We start from the raw sequence: 18087 nt of genomic DNA on the forward strand, positions 1-18087 counted from the left end.
ACGTTTGAAAATAAGAAATTGGGAAGCTTTACATTCAATTTCGTATAATCCAATACGCCTAGAACGCTAGACACATTAACTGAACAAGAGTCTATTCTATTCTATTTTGTTTATTTAAAGAATATTTTAACCAACTTGGTCGTTCGTCCTCTCATCAAGAGTCTGTTTTTTGAAAAAGATTAGATAGGATTGAACTATTTGATTTTTTGCAAACGTAAATTGAAGTTATCAATAAAATAATCAACTTTTTAATAACAAAAAGTGAGGATATGCATTTCCGGAAGAATTTTCAATTGAGAAAGTAGACTAGAGCAAGTGCAAACTATCAACTTTTACAATAAATGTATACATTATTTCTTCATCTAAAAATTGTTAGGCCCAAAAAAAAATTGATTAAATAAACTTTAGTCTTTTTTTAAAATCATTCACATCATTTACACGTTTACTGTTTGTTTGCACACACAATTCAAGTACAAACTTAACATTTTTTTTTTTGTTTCGATTATAGTCGTTTTACTATCTTTATGGCATTTGCGACTTTATCAACGGTGCAGTTGGCGGATCGTTATTGAAAAACTTATCCGGTACAACTGTGTTCGATGTTTACTCTTGGGCTCGAACTCGCGGACATCGGCTCAGAAGACAACAGACTTGCCAACTGAGCTATATCACAAGCCCACAAACTTAACATGAAAAGTGTGTTTTTGTTTTACATATTTTGGCTATATAGAAGAGACTTTTGATTCACTTTTTTGTTGAAAAGTTTTTTTTTTGTGATTGATATTCCAGGGGCAGCAGATTTTTGTGATGAACTTTTAATATGACCTGAAAATGTTAAAAATAATATTAATTCCTGTAATTTCTTAGGTTGAACAGCATTCAGTGAAATTGAAGTACCAAGAATTAATTTATTCCGGAGAAAAACTTATTAAGGATATAGCAATGAAAGTTGATAAAACAGATAAACAAGAACAAGTATTAAATTCATTTTAAAGTCTTTTCACTGACGCATCTGAAAAAGACCTATGTGTTTTCACTTGCCCCAATAAATGGGACGAATTTATACTCCGATATTTCCTTTTGTCAACATAACTACTATTTTTTTTTTGAAAATATTACTTTATTCAAAAAATATGAAAGTTGAACTGTGGTGATATTCGTTAGGATTTGACCGGTGTTTCATTTTTGAAAATTAAGATTAACAGTAAAAATGAAACATAACTTTTATTAAGGTTTTGTTTATATGATAATTTTCAGGAAACAAAATGAACTCATGAAACCATCGAAGCCTGAACAGATTATTTCTTTTCGATCTATTAAATTTAAAAAAAAATCTGCTTTTTAATTAAATGTTATTACATCTTAAAAATATAACGTAATCCTGAATGAAATCACAGATCACCACCAACAATGTTCAGGAAATTTTGAAATCAGAACTGCTTCAATTGAAATCTGTAAAATAATGGGTGAATATATCTAAACATATGTTTTCCTCTTTTCAAAACCATAATTTGCATTTTTTGCTTGAATAAAAAAAAGGGATTTGCAATACACAATATCGCCAGATTTAATGCCATGACAAGTGCTGTTTGGGAACAATTTAAGTTGAAATGTGTAAAGTCTATAACTCAATTATCAGGCCCGTGAAAAGACCCGTTGAGTTTAAATTCTTTGGTTTAATTCTGATAGAATTGAGCGGGACGACTCGAGTAAAGAGAAAGAAGGGAAATGTAAAGAAAACTAGGAAAAATTGAAAATGGACGCCAAATTGAACATGGTAAGACGAAGTTTACCGGGTCTGCTAGTATATAATATAATTAACTGAAGGGTTGATTCTGAAAGTTAACACTTTTCTTTGGTGAAGAGTCTCAATCATTTGCAATTGAAATAGCCAAGCTTTCAGATTCAGAATATCATACCTTAAGCTAAATTTTAACTTAAAATTTCAATATTATTGTGTAGATGAGCTGAAAGCAGTATCGGTGACATAATTGCTGTAGATCTTGAAATCCACGAGTGTTGGTTAAAAATCACTAAAAGATCTTCTAACTGTTTAGCATGAATAAATAGTGGAATGATAAGGGGATAGTTTTAATTCACAAGGGAAACATTAAAACCGAGGCAAATTGATTTTGGTTAATATGTAATATGTAAAACCTTTTCATTATCTTTTATTCATTCAACGATACAGATTAGAGGGAAAAATGCCAAAAAGTGACAAATTTCCGAAAAAAAACAACACAGATTTCGTCTAGATAATCTTCGTATTTAAAAAAATGGGGAAACAAACTTACTTCTATATTTTTTTCTCATGGAGAATAACACATAGTCTTCATGAAAATGGATTTTTAAGTTAAAACCTTTTTTCTAATTCTTTTGGATTAAAATGAATTAAATATTGCTAAAAAGTGCACATATTTTTTCAATGAACCTTTTTTTTTCAAAATGTCTACCGGAAACAAGAGCTGATATAAAAAATACAAATTTGCATTTGTGCTCCTTAATAAATCGAAATCAGTTTTCTTATACTCTGTATCTCGGAAAATGTGAATTTTGTTTCCTTGTGTTATAGTTTTGAATGCAGATTTTGGGTTCTAGAGATAAATTCGAATCTCTATCGCCAACACCAATTCCTTCATATTGAAACAGCTTTTATAAATACTTTTTTTGTTCCTTTTGGACTCAAAAAACTCATAGGGAACGTAAAAGTCATAACACGTAATCTCTTTTTTCGATTTATTGTTGCTGAAATCTCTTGAGAAGATTTTTTTTTAAATTTAAATAATTACTATGAATACTTTATATTCGATTTCTTTTTGGCAGTGCTTGTATTTTTTTAATGGTCATCCATAATATAAATGTTTGATGTGATACATTTCAAACAGAATTAAATAAAATCAGATCTGAAATTTAAATTTTTGTTTTTGAATTTCATAATATAAGTTACTAATTTTAAGTTTATAATTCATATTTGAATGGTGAAAAATTAAGAGTGAAAAAAAAACTCGCGAAATAGAATCTTTACTGTGATTCAGAATTTGAATTCCTATTTTGCAATAATTCAAGAATTCCTCGTTAACGCAAGTAAAAATAGCACTACTTTAGATTTTAAAATGAGGTTAGGATTACACAACTGATATGACTTTACAAAGTTTACAAATTTTCAATAAACCAGCTGTAAACAAAAAAAAAACAGAATTTTGAATTCAAACTCATATTTCAATTTCTGATATGTATTAGCTTTTTATTCTTAAATTAAAGTTTTATTAGTATGATTTTTCCTGATCTGAATTGATAGTTTTCCATCGATTTAATACATATTACAAAAAAAATCCTAATGGGAAGCTTCTCGCTCCTCAAAACTTTATCAAAAACGAATTTAATGCGGCATCAACACTTGTTGTTTATTACGATTGAATTTGTTTAATGTAATAATAGTGACTTAAAGACGGAAAGGAATTTGAATTGAAGGCATACGTTTCATGAACGCCTGGATGGATAATTTGACTGAAATTTAAATTTCTTACAATAAATGCAATTTAACACTTGAAGGCCTGTGACTTTTTCTATTTTGTAATTAAATTAAAATTCGAAACAAAATCAAGAATTTATAAGCTCTGAGTTTGAAGCAAGTATAAAATTAATTACGATTTGTTCGTGTTAATTTAGGCATATGAGGGAAATTAGTGACAATTAAAAAAAAAAAGTTGTTCTTACGTTTCATTAATAGCAAATCAACACTCAACATTACACTTTTGTTGAGTTACTTATCAACAAAAGTTATTTGGTATAATTCAGTTGAGTTGAGTTTGGTGGGCCGACTTTCTTCAATATTGAGCCATTTAAATGATAAATTAACTTTTTTTGATGAATAAACACCCCCACGGAGTGGAAAATTTTGAAAATTTAAAAGCATATCTACTAAGAAAAGTTCCAACTTTTTATAGAAATTCGAGCTTTTGCGGATATTTGGTAACGGTTTTTTGCCGCTTGGGGGGGGTGATCACCCCGATCACCCCCCCCATAGGACCGCGCCTGTCAGCAGAGCTCCTTATCTCCACCTACACGGCCACACGCTTTCAAAATGGCCAACTTCCGGTTTTCTCAATATCTCCTTGCCAGGCCTCTTACGTTTTAATTGCCACCACTGAGCGGAACTTCCGGTTTCCAAAATACCACCACTTATTTTGGTTCTCCCTCCTTAACCGCCGCTGTATCCTGCAGGAGATAAAAAACACAAAAGAAATAATATTATAATAGCTGCTAATAAATCTTTTGTAATCTCTATTATTCTCAAACGAAAGACTGGGCACACAATTGAATTGGATTATAGCTTTAAATCAATTTATGTTTCACTATTTGTCACGTTCACGGACGCATTAAACAAATAGAATTCTTACTCTTTTGCTTAACTAATCGGTGGAATCGTCAGAGCGAAAAAAAAAACTTGTTTAAAAAACTTCCACTTAAAACTTCTACACTTCTTCAAAATCCTTTTGTCTCGTCGCCACTAAAGAAAATACGTGCGTTTAGGATGGTGTCTCAAACCAGAAAGAATGAGACTTCCTCCTCAAGGAGGTTTTATTATTCTCAATCATTTGACAGCTCAAACAATCATCGATCAACGATGAGAAAGACTCACATCCGAAATGGAACTATAAGATCCCCTTAAGAAGTAACATCAAGATTTTTTCAAATAAATTATTTTTGTATGCCTTGTAATATTTCTGTTGTGTTTGCCTTAGTATATTTACAGAAATAAAAGTGCTTTAATTAAGAAATTTTTATTTTGCATCAGTACACCTTCCATGTTTTTTGAATGGAAATCTTACGTTTTGCATATGATTTTTGATACAGAAGTTAGACTCAAGGTGCTGAATAAGAACTGAATGTATCGATTCCAAGTTTTCAAATGTACTAGTTTTTGTATTTTTTTTTATGGTGAGAACGTTTTCTAATCATATCATATTAAAATTTACCAGACAAGCTTACAGTGGTCTTCTATTTAATCTTGAGTAAATTTGTCTAACGCTAAATTACGAGTACTTAGTGACCAGTTTTAACGGCTTTGTGCAACATCAGTTTAGTCCAGCTAAGAAATCCTACAAATGAAAGAACAGAAGCGTTACCAACAAAATTGTACCGGTTTCCTGAATGAAGTTATTTGAACGTTCAAGATAAACGGTGGAAAAAGAACAGCTAAAGCATAACTTCGAAGGTCCCAAAGCATATTTCTCTGTTCTAAAACCAACGATCGAGACAGGACCACCTCTCGCAACAACCGATCAGTGTTGAGCACCTAGATGTATCCATAAATCTTTTTTTTTTCCCCTTGAGCAACGCAGATATGTAGAGGGTAGACAGATAGTTGTCGATGGGCCATAAAACTTCATCACTTACCCTAACCGCTGCTGGTTGATCACCCAGCAACTAGTTGAGCTCCTGGTGCAACTTCTAGTTGCAAATTTTCTGAGCCCTGAGAAACAAAATATAAACGAAGTGGAATGCATCATCGATGTTGGTCTCAATGGATCAAGCTCTGTTTCAAAGTCCACGCCGCCGTTCCTCTTCCCACTCTATCTATTCGATCAGAACCACACATCTTTAAACACAGCGCCAAACTAAAGGGTTTGGAAAATGTGCAGTCGAGAAAAACTTGAATTCTGTTATTTTGCAACCGGATTTGTCATTTGAACTGCGCGGAAAACCTGCTCCAGTGACATAATGATGCTCGGCGATGGTGGTTTGAAAATCGAAACATAGAGTTTTGGTATCGTGACGGTAGAAGACGTTAGAGGAGGTAGTTATCGATGCAAAAAAAATGCACTTCAATGAAGGTCATCCGGTTAGTGAATTGCAAAATAGTTTTGATAAATTCTGCAAAGTTGCCTTTACCTTTGGTGGGTTTTGGGGGCAACTTGGGCTTAGCAGGTGGGTGACCATGAAAATGGTTTGAATTTTCAGATACCGTTAAACTTGTTCTGCATATATTTATCTATCGAAGCCGTAATGTTGGAAAAGAAGATTTGAAGAACCTTTTAGCTTTATCGAACTGTGTTTTCAAAAGGTAATTGATGAATTCCTTTTAAGCATCCTCAGTAGTGAATTAAAGGGTGCTCATCGAATTCCTTTCATCATGGATATTTTCTCAATTATCGAGAAGTTAAGCGATCTATCTAACAAAATATCGAACTTACACAACAAAATAAATTGGTTCGTTAGGACTCCAAATCAATTTGTTCAATCTTATTTCATATTCATCATCACTTTAAGTCAAACTTGCTTAGGGAAGATGAATGCATAACGAGCACCCGGGTTAAACTGGGCACTCCTCTTTTCTGAAGAAATGCGTATATTCTCGAATAAATTTTCATGAGGAACAGTTTTTTAGTTTCTATAGTATCAATTTCTCAGCAAAAAAAAATCTACTTATCATCGTTACAGAGCTATTTAAAAAGAAAACCAACTTGGTTCTCGAAAGACAAAAATATCATAATTTTTGAGCACCGGAAAATAAGTTCTTTTGGTCATTAAATCATTTTGATCTATAATGTACGCAATGTAACATGATGTACACTAGACAACTGCAAGCTTTGTATGGAAATTTCAAATTCTTAAATTTTTACACCTCCCATAACTTTTTTTTGATTAATTTTCAAGCCAGAAATAGCAATTATTCTTTCAGAAACGATCCGTTCAGTCCTTAATAAGCGCAACGATTTTCAATTTTGTATGGAAATTCGTATGGGAAAACAAAATTTTTAATTCAAAAATCGCCAGAGATGTAATGAAAGTTTCAAAAAATTGAACCTCGGGTGAAAAATATTTCTTGATTCTTGCAGTACAATTTATGTGAACAAAGCGCATACCTTACTTTTACCTCAGAAAAGTTATTCAATGTTATACAAAAAAAATATTTATATTTTTTTTATATTTTTGCGTATTTGTCTGCTTATTTGAAAGCTGTGTAACCGTAGGATAAAAAAATCTGAAAAAACGTCTTCTCATTTCCAGAGAATTTATTGGTTTATATAACCTTTGCAAAAACATTTCATACAATTACAAACAGCTCTAGCAAGCAAAGTCTGCCATTTTTAAATTCTTTTCAATGGGTCTCATTTTTCTTATTTTGAAATTGATATAACTTTTTTCATAAAATTTTTAGCTGCTTGTCATGTTAGCAAAAAATATAGCTTAAGAAAAGTTCAAACCAAAAATTAAAAACCGACTTCATTTCAAGCTCATTTGAATTTTCTGGATGATTTAATGTGCAAACTCAGGAATCAACCAAATCATTTTAAAATTTTACACTGATGCTTGGTGACTAGAGATGTACCGAATAGTGGTATTCGGCGAACGGCCGAATACCGAATACTGACCTTTTCAACTATTCGGCCAAACGAATATTCGGTCGAATATTCTGTTGAATTTTCAATAGAAATACATCATACATCTATTTCTACTGTTAATTCTAATAGAAATCTTCAATTTCTGCCATCTTAATGTCCCTCATGTTTTTAGGTCGATTATTTCTTTCCAGATGTATCAGATCTTTTTTAAGTAGAAGTCTCTTTGATTTTCAAAATGTCACCATGAGCTGAAAGGACATCAGATGGCTTGTCGCTTCTAGGACGTTTATCACAAAAGAGATAAAATTCCAGTGAAATCCTGGACAAAATCGCTTTTTTATATCCATTTAGAATGTCTAATTTTTGCTAGATGTCATCAAAATAGTTACCAAAAAGAACGACCATTAACCTTAAACATACAATACTTTCTACGACACGTATCCATACGGCCGGATCTAAACGATTTCTTGAAAAACTTGTAAAAAAGTGAAAATCTTAACACAAACAAGGCATTTTTCTCAAACATACAAGAGGAAAAAGAAATAAAATTAGTGTAAATTTAAGGTTTTCATCGAATTACAACAGCAGTGTTCAAATCGTATCTCACGAAAAAATTTACTCAAAAAATTATTTTGTAACAGAAAATTAAAAAATCTTCAAAGAGATAACCCAGCAAACATTTAAGAGGGTATATCCCAGGAACAACAGAATTAATCAAACGAATATACCAGATGAAAAGATTGTATTAAACTTACCAAAATAGCATATAGCTATAAAAGTGGAGGCGATATATCTACAATGACAAGATTTTAACGATTCGATTTCCCCACAAAATGCAAAATATACGATTTGAAGTAATTTGAGTAAAACGAAAAAAAAAAATTTCCCGACCGAGATTTGAACTCCAGCCTACGAGTTGTCTGTCCGGTATCTTACCACTATGCCAACTCATCAGATGAAATGATTCGCGCTATAGCTCTATATGTGAGATTTTCTGTTTACGAACCGGTCAAAAGAAGAAAGAAGGAAGGATCGCCCATTTATCGCAAATCAGTTTACTCAAATCGTAAATGTCGAATTAGCGTATTCTCAACTATTTGGAGACATATTTACGAATTGACTAAACTGCTATCCGATTCAACTTTTTTTGGGCAAAGCTTCTCGTAAATGAATGATAGAAAATCAATCAATACCAGCTTGTTTACGATGGCTATTGAAAATGTCTTAATATTCGATTTGGATTATCATTTCTATTACGATTTCATGTTAGCTGGGAATTAATTTTTCTTATTTGATTTAGCAAAAAAAATCTGAATAAGCCCGGCTAGAATCCAGAAAGTGTAAAAAGTATGTGGCCATCCCGGCCAGATTTAAATTTTTCTGAATTCTTTATTTATTCTAGCCTGGATATATTAATTTGGAATAAACGATAATCAAAGTATAGAGCTATCTTCAGTGAAAAATACACGGATACATCTAAAATGGTTAACTGAAACCATAAGTTTTTGATGATTTTTAAGGTTTTTCAACATAACCTTTGGATATTCAATAAGTTATCCAACATCAGTTGAAAAATTTGAGAAGTCTGTTTTTGTTTAAATTTGAAATGATAAATATTCGACCTATTCGGCCTATTCGGCCGAATACTCAGTTCAACTATTCGGTGAGCCGAATATTCGGCTTAACGGTTTTTTGGCGGTATTTGGCGCCGAATATTCGGCCGACCGAATATTCGGTACATCTCTATTGGTGACCCAAAAGGCATGGACAAAATATGGGAGCAAAAAGTCATTTTTTCAGCGGTCTAATGTACATATTGTTCCTCATTATTGAATTTTTGATTTTTCACTTCATTCAGTTTTGAAAGGCTTTTTGACTTTAACTTGTTGATTTAATGTAAATTTAATAGACTGGAATTTGCAATTTTAAAAATGTTTGTTTAGTGAAATACTGATGGTGGCGCATCTTGCTACTGCCTGTCCGAGATAACCTGATTGGTGAGATCCAACTTTTTTTTTATTTTAGGCTTTGCAATATTTGGTTTTACTATAGAGCTATTGTATATGAAGCAATAGGTAGTTTCCAACGCTTTTTCCAGTATCTTTTGCGATATTTATCACATGGTTAGCCTGGCCAAAGTTATCTCTGCAAGGCATTTTTGAATGTAACAGAGATTACTTTGAAAAGAAAAATTAGGCACACAATTCATATTTTTAAAAAATTATTTTCAAATCTAAAATTCAATATTAACTCAATGTAGGATTCGTTTTCAAAATTTTGCTCTGGAGTAGGATTCCAGAAGGGTTCAGAGTCATCGTAAAAAACTTTCTCTATTCTGAAAAAAATTGTATTTTAACTGTTAATTTAAATAAGAAACTACCTCTCAAAATCTGAGTATTAAATTTCGGAATCTGCATCTCAATTTGATCTATTTTGACAATCAATTAATGGTTAAAATACTTTTCCTAAAGCATAGCAATTGGACTTAACCTTGCGTTTTTATGAGTGTTTTTAAAGTTTATCTGAGATTGGATTTTCTAAACCTTAGTTTTCTCATTAAAGCAGTTTGTTAAAAATGTGTTAAAAATGGGTCGAAAATGATCAAAAATAGACTATGTTATATTTGAACGGCTCCTTATCGGCCTTATCGTTGAAAAGAAAGATCGTGAAAATTAGCAAGTAGAGAAAAAAAAAACAACTCTAACTGTTTCTTGCACCAGATCCGTGCAGAGAGGAGGGAGGTGGATTTCGAAATTCATATCTAATAATAACAACATCGTTTATCGTTTTCCTACTTAAGACCATCGCACAAACTCGATAAAGTTTAGTTTTAATCACCGCACGTACTTATAATCTTTTTTGATTGATATTTTTCGGTGAGCGCAAGACGAACACAATAGACAAAAGAACACGGGATAAAATTCTGCTGTTCAATTGTCCCCCACGACAGTTCTGTTTCAACCGTTGAGCAAGTCACATGTGACAGAGTGAGCAGCTGTTGAACAATTGTTGGTTTTTGAAATAGTGCTATTGAAAAGAGACTTTTTTTTTGAGTGGTAACATTTGTGTTAAAACATACGAGTGAGTTCCGTGGTAGTTATGGCCGCGGATCCGGGAGGTGGCGGAACACCTCCTAGAGTCTTCGGATCCCGTTTCGAGATGTTGGCAAATGAACAAGATAACGTTGAAAGAGGTGTTTCGTCTAAAAAATTTAAAAACGTGAAGAGAACAGCACAACGTGATCGGGAAAACGAGCAAATATTCTCCAAGCAACTTCGACTGTATGGGAAGGATAACGGCGGAAGGTTCTTGATTCTCACTCGTACCGATGAAGGCAAGACGATGGATGATGTCAATCCATTTCTCATTAAAAAATGTATTGATAATATTACATCGGGAGTTGAAATAACCAGATTCAAGGATGGGAAACTTCTACTCAAATCTACTGATCGACACCAAGCGGAGAAACTGTGCAAACAAAAATCGTTATGTGATTCAATACACGTGAATATTGTAGAACACGATTCTTTGAACCGAACGAAAGGCACAATCTACTGTCCGGATCTCAAGCCTATGAAAGATGAGGATATTCAAAAACATTTGGCAGAGTTCCACGTTGTCGAAGTAAGGCGAATGCAACGTATCAGCAGACGAGTAACCTCTACCACAACGCCGCCATCACCACCACCTGTTAGCGATCAACCAAAGGAGAATGAAAAAAAAACTAAACCTAACCTAGAAGACACCGGATCTTTCATATTGACCTTCGATCTGAGTTACTTACCAGATACCATCGATGTAGGTTTCTACAAATGTAAGCTGCGACTCTACGTACCCAACCCAATGCGGTGCAATGTGTGCCTTCGCTACGGTCATAAAAAAGAAAGCTGCAAAGGAAATCGAGTGTGCGCCAAATGTGCCGAGTTATTTCACGACCAACAGCCATGTTTGCACCCAGTCAAATGTGTAAACTGTCGGGGCTCTCACATGGCATTCTCGAAGGAATGTCCAATCTATGTTGATGAGCAAGAAATTCAAAAAATCCGAGTCACCCAGAGAGTAACGATGAAGGAAGCACGACAGAAACGGAGGCAACAGGTACCCCTTGAACTCATCATCACTCAACGTCCCTCTCAAACTTTTGCCGGTGTTCTGAGAACCGGAAGCAATGGATCGATATCACCAACTCAAACGCAGACCTCTCCAGTAGAAAATCCAACGAAGGCTCTGGCAAGCAGCAAACCGACGACACTCACTAGAACATCGAATGTAACACGAGCGACGCAACATGAGAACACGGAACAACCAACGCCGAACCCAGCAAACTGGGTTCCTCCAGGTATGCAGAATGAAAATCACGAAAAACCATGTAATATAAAAAACCAATCAGATTCAGATTTGAATGATGTGACTAGTGTTAACTTTGAAAACGTTGATCCTCCTCAAGTATCAGAATTAAGTATTTTATCACAAGCAATATCCTCTTCCATTTTATTAAATGTTCCAGATTATACGAAAATTAACGACCAAGATATATAAATTATAACAGATATTAAGATTCTTTTCTTTTACCACTTTGACACATCGGAACAAAAATTTTGAGATTTCAGAAATCATTTTACTTTTTTTTTCACAATAATTTTCGCAATGGCCATGTTACAATGGAATTGTAATGGATTTCAGCAACACATTCAGGAACTGAAACTTTTGATTAGTCAATACAATCCTTATGCTATTGGTATTCAGGAATCTCACTTTAAGCAAACTAACATTCCAACACTTAAAAATTTCAAATTGTTTTATAAGATTGACGAAATTCACCATCGAGCAAGCGGTGGTGTAGTAATTTGTATTCGCGAAGGCTTCGAAGCACAAGAACTCGATTTAGAAACAGAGCTGCAGGCAGTTGCTGTCAAATTGTTTTACCCTGTAGAGTTTACTCTATGTTGTCTTTATCTTCCACCTGGAGAGACCATTTCTGAAAAGATTTTGTACGAGTTGATTTTGCAACTTCCCAAGCCTTTTTTGATTATGAGTGACTGTAATGCACACAATGTTTGTTGGGGTAGTAGAGAGGATAGTGTGAGAGGTAAAATGTTGGTTGATTTTTTCGAACGTTTTGATTTGAATTGTTTAAACGACGGATCACCCACTCACTTTAGTGTAGCACATAATACTTATTCGTCTATTGATCTTACTTTTGGTTCGCCATCTTTATCTACTGTATTTAGCTGGGTTGTTCATGATGATTTATGTTTCAGTGATCATTATCCTATCGTTATCAATCCTTTGCAAACTAACCTTAACATTTCCAAACGACCTAGGTGGTTAACTAATGAAGCGGACTGGGCTAAGTTTCAGGACTTAGTGACAATAAATATTAATGAAAATATTCCATTAAGTACTTTAGAACAAGTGACACATTTTTCTAACTCTATCATTGAAGCAGCTACTCAATCTATTAAAAGAACGTCTGATATTATCAAAAAATTCCGTCCCCCTTGGTGGAGCTCTGAAATATCTAATAGTATTAAGGAAAAAAGAAAAGCACTAAGAAAGTTCAATGAACATATGTCTACAGAAAACATGATAGCTTACAAGTTAGCAAAATCAAAATCAAGAAATTTAATAAGACGACAATCCAAGGCTAGCTGGAATAATTTTGTAGAATCTGTGTCAGCTTCAACTTCTAATAATGTTGTATGGAGTAAAATTCAGAATCTTAGAGAAAGAACTAAAAACTGTTTAATTTCTTCGCTGAAAGTAGACAATAATTTGATAACACAGCCAGATAGAATAGCTGAACAATTAGGAAAACATTTTTCACAAATATCAAGTTGCGAGAATTACTCGAAGGATTTCACACGTTGGTCCGACGAAACTGAAAAAACTAATATTTCTTTCGATGAGTTAGAAAACAATGTATTGAATACTCCGTTCAAGATGATTGAGTTACAGATGTCTTTAGCAACATGTAAAGGTTCATCTACAGGTGTCGATGATGTTCACTATCACATGCTTCAAAATCTTCCTCCCGATGCAATGTTTTATTTGTTAAGAATGTTTAACCAAGTTTGGTCTGAAAGAGTTTTTCCTGATCAATGGCGCCGATCGATAGTTATAGCTATACTTAAACAAGGGAAAAGTCCGCTCAATAGTCAAAGCTACCGTCCAATATCTCTTACCTCCTGTTTGTGTAAATTAATGGAAAAATTAGTGAATCGAAGACTCCAATGGTTTCTAGAAAATAGTAAATTTTTTGATCCAACACAGTCCGGCTTTCGTAAATTTCGTAACACTTTGGATAATTTAGTTACATTAGAATCATCGATACAAGAAGCTTTCGAAAACAAGGAACATTTGATTTGCATATTTTTTGACATTGAGAAAGCCTACGATATGACGTGGACAGTACAAATAATTCAAACTCTCTCGGAAATGGGTGTAAGAGGAAATATGTTGCACTTTATCAACAATTTTCTAGAAGATCGTAGCTTCCAAGTTCGAATAGGAAATCATTTATCATCATCTTTCAAACAAAATAATGGATTACCACAAGGATCAGTTTTAAGTGTAACCCTTTTTCTAATTGCGATCAATTCAATGAAAACTAGTTTTCCTCCTCATGTTAGAAGTTTAAAATTTGCAGATGATACAGTAGCTTATGTAGCTGGTAAATCTTTAGAGGTAGTTCAAGAAAAACTTCAGCAAACTTTAGCAAATCTAGAAAAATGGTGTGATCATACTGGCTTCCGTTTTTCCACCACGAAAACGAAGGTAATACATTTTTGTCGACGCTTCAGATGTATTCATAATCAATCGTTAGTATTTAACAATCAAAATCTAGAGTATGTTGAATCCCATAAGTTTTTAGGTATTTTCTTTGACAAAAAACTAAAATGGGACATTCACATAAAAAATCTAAGAAAAAGCTCAGAAAATTCTTTACGGATAATCAGGACATTAGCACATACCACATTTGGTTCTAATAGGAAAACTTTACTCACCCTTCTCAAATCGTTGGTAATTTCTAAACTAGATTATGGAAGTATTGTATATGGCACTGCTAATGAGAAACTACTAAAATCACTGGGAACAATACAGAATACAGGAATTCGATTGGCAACTGGTGCATTTAGGACAAGTCCAGTGTTGAGTTTACATGCAGAGTCTGGGATTTTACCAATGGATTACCGTCGAGATTTACAAATAATCAAAACAGGAATTAAAATATGTTCTTTAGAAGACCATCCATTAAGAAAAAAAATTGTGCTTTTGAGAAATCAGACTAGGTGTGAAAATACTAACGAATGTTCGAAATCTTTCATACATCGTTGTTTGCACAAATTTGATAAATATGATTTAGTTTTCCAGTTCCCGATGCCTAGGTCAATTTTTCCTACCCCTTTTTGGACTCAAGATTCTCAGCTACAATTTGATATATCTTTAAATAAATTTAAAAAAACAAACACAAGTCCAATGACTTTTAAGGCCCACTACTTAAAAATACTTAAAGAACATGAAAATTATTTGAAATTTTTCACAGATGGATCAAAGACAGATTCAACTGTTGGTTTTGCAGTTTACGATGGGTTTAATAATATAAAGAAAAGAATTTCTTCAGCATCGTCAATATTTACCGCTGAACTTCTTGCAATTCAAGAAGCAGTTGAAATTGCTCTTTTAAAAGAAATGCAATATCAATTCGTGATATTCTCGGATTCTCTCAGTTCTATTTTAGCACTGAAAAATCCTTCCAGTGACAACCCAATTGTTCAAAAAATTTACCAAATTATTAAAACTAAACCTTTAGTAACAATAAAAATAATATGGATTCCAAGCCATATAGGAATAGATGGCAATGAAAAAGCCGATAATCTAGCTAAATCTTCTCACTTGGAAACATTGACGCCAATTTCTCTTCCTATATTTGATTTTATAAATTTAGCTAAAAGTAATATTATTAAATCATGGCAAAATTTTTGGACTAATCTTGAAAATAATAAATTAAGAATGTGTCATAACGTGGTAAAAGAATGGCATAAAATGCATACCCTTTCAAGAAAAGACTCAGTAATTTTGACAAGAATTAGAATCGGTCATTCCAGATTAACTCATTCGTATTTATTTGAAAAACAATCTCCCCCACTATGCGAATTTTGCAACTGCCAATTAACAATCAACCATCTTTTTGTGGATTGCAATAAAGTAGTCGATAGTCGAACAAAGTTTAATATTAATGAGGAAACCTTGAAATTAAATGGAGATTATAAAAACGTGATAAATTTTTTAAAGGAGATCAACGTTTACAAAGACTTATGATAGGATTAAAAAATGTAGAAGTAAGAATCCGATGTAAAATATTTATTCTGATGTGTACACATTTATTTTTTTTTTAATAAAAAATAGTGCCAATAGCCTGTTAAGAGCTGGGCACTTTATTGTTCAAAAAAAAAAAAAAAAAAAACTGTCCCCCACCACGCATATACGGGCTCCCGAAAACACACAAAGGAAACCGACCACTTCGCCCAGTGGTCTCAACCGTAGGCTCTGCCCCATACCGCTTGGCTCAATTCCTCGCCAACATCCTGCAAAAGGTAGTAGGGAAAACCGAATACCATGTTCGTAGCAGCTTCGACTTTGCAGAAGAGATCAGCAAAATTCAGATCCCGGAGGGTTGCGTCTTATTTTCTCTCGACGTCGTGTCGCTCTACACGAACATCCCAGTAACAAGACACATACGAACTAATCAAACGAAAATGGGGAGAAATAAGTCGCCACACAAACATCCCGTGGCTCGACTTCTTGCGCGCACTCCAAATTGTACTGGACGCATCTTTTTTTCAGTACAATGGAAAGATGTACAAGCAAATATTTGGGGTTGGGATGGGCTCACCACTGAGCGGAGTTGTGGCGAATATTCTATTAGAACACCTTGAGGAGGTAGTCATCACTGAACTGAAGACCAAAGGAATCAATCTTATCATCTATAAACGCTACGTTGATGACAGCCTTCTAATTGCTGAAGAAAATAAAATTGATGAAATCCAAAACGAATTTAACAAACCCTTCGAGAGCATAAAATTCACAGTGGAAAAAGAAACAAACTGTTCTATTCGCTTCTTAGACATGACTCTCACCAGAAAAAACAACAAAATAAACAAGCATTGGTTCACAAAACAAACGAACGGACGATACCTAGATTTCTCATCCGCCAGTCCTAATGCGCACAAAATGAACACAGCCATTGCTTTAATTGATCGCGCACTAAAACTGACTGACGTAGAAGAAAGGGTAAAAAGCATCCAGAATGTCAGAGGAATCCTTCTTTCCAATAATAATTATCCAGACAGTTTTATAAACCACATTTTGAAAACAAGAACAGATGCAATCTATAACTCGCTACAATACGAAAACCGAGACACTCAAATGGGTAGATATGCTTCCTTAACATACATCCCCCATTTGAGTGAAAAAGTGAGCAAAATACTAAGAAAACACGACATCATTGCTTCATCAAAACCCGTGAACAAGATCAAAAATTGCATCTTCTCCAAGCTCAAAGATGAAATCCCAAAAATGAAGCAAACACAAGTGGTTTACGAAATCCCAAACTATTGAAAAACGCATCAAAAACCACAAATATTGTTTTAAACCGAATTCCTCCACAACCGGCCTAACACAACATGCGGTGGAAAACCATCACACGTTCAACTACAACGATGTCAGGATTCTGGAAAAAATGAGCGATGACAACAAGAGGAAAACTGCGGAAACTCTGCATATCAAATTGAGAGGAGAGAAGGCAGTCAACATACAGAGAGACGCAATAGAAATTTCCTCGATATACAACGCGCTAATTAAGAAGCTGAGAGAGACACCACAATTTAAAAGAGCGAACAAACCCAAAACGCAACCGACGACGAACCAATCAGGAACGCACTCGATGACATCATCACTGGACGACGGCTGACCAGGAGCAATTAGCTGACGTCGATTTTAAAAATCGTGAGACGGCCGTTGAGGAAACACGCGGCAAAAAAGTTAGTGAGTTTCAATTTCCGATTGCACAGTGCATTGACAAATTCAAAAGTATAATTTGTAATTAATTTAATCTTTTAATTTTACTTAATAAATACAGTTTTTCTGAGGATGGCCGAAAGTTAAGTAGGCCGAAAACGTTAAAAAACAGCATTTTTATTTCGTCTTGCGCTCACCGAAAAATTTCAATCAAAAAAGATTATAAACTCGATAAAGTAATAATTTAGTCTGAACCTATCAAAAGTTAACCAGAATTAAAATATAAAATCGATGTTTTTCGGTAAGTCAAAAATAAACTATTCAATAAATTAGCAGAAAAATAAATTTAAGCAGTAAACAAGACTACAAATTTCTAATCAATATTTCCTAGAATCACTAGAAAACGAATACGAATTAAAATTTCAAATAGAACCTGTAACGGGTACATGTGACATTTATAATAGTCAGCAATAATCTTTAAAATAGATGTAAAACCAATAAATAAATTTAGGCCATTTAAGTACGCTTTAACGAAATTCAACATATACAAACAGATACCTGTAAAATATTTAGTTAAGTAACATAAAGTTGCCAAAATCACCTTAATATAAGAATACAATGAACAACACGAACATTAAATCTTGAGCTTCAGTTGAGGCTCCACCCCAACTGATCAATCATTGAAATCATCATTGAAATAGATAGACACGTTTCTGGT

Source organism: Uranotaenia lowii, chromosome 3, assembly GCF_029784155.1.
Source record: "Uranotaenia lowii strain MFRU-FL chromosome 3, ASM2978415v1, whole genome shotgun sequence".
Classification (NCBI taxonomy): domain Eukaryota; kingdom Metazoa; phylum Arthropoda; class Insecta; order Diptera; family Culicidae; genus Uranotaenia; species Uranotaenia lowii.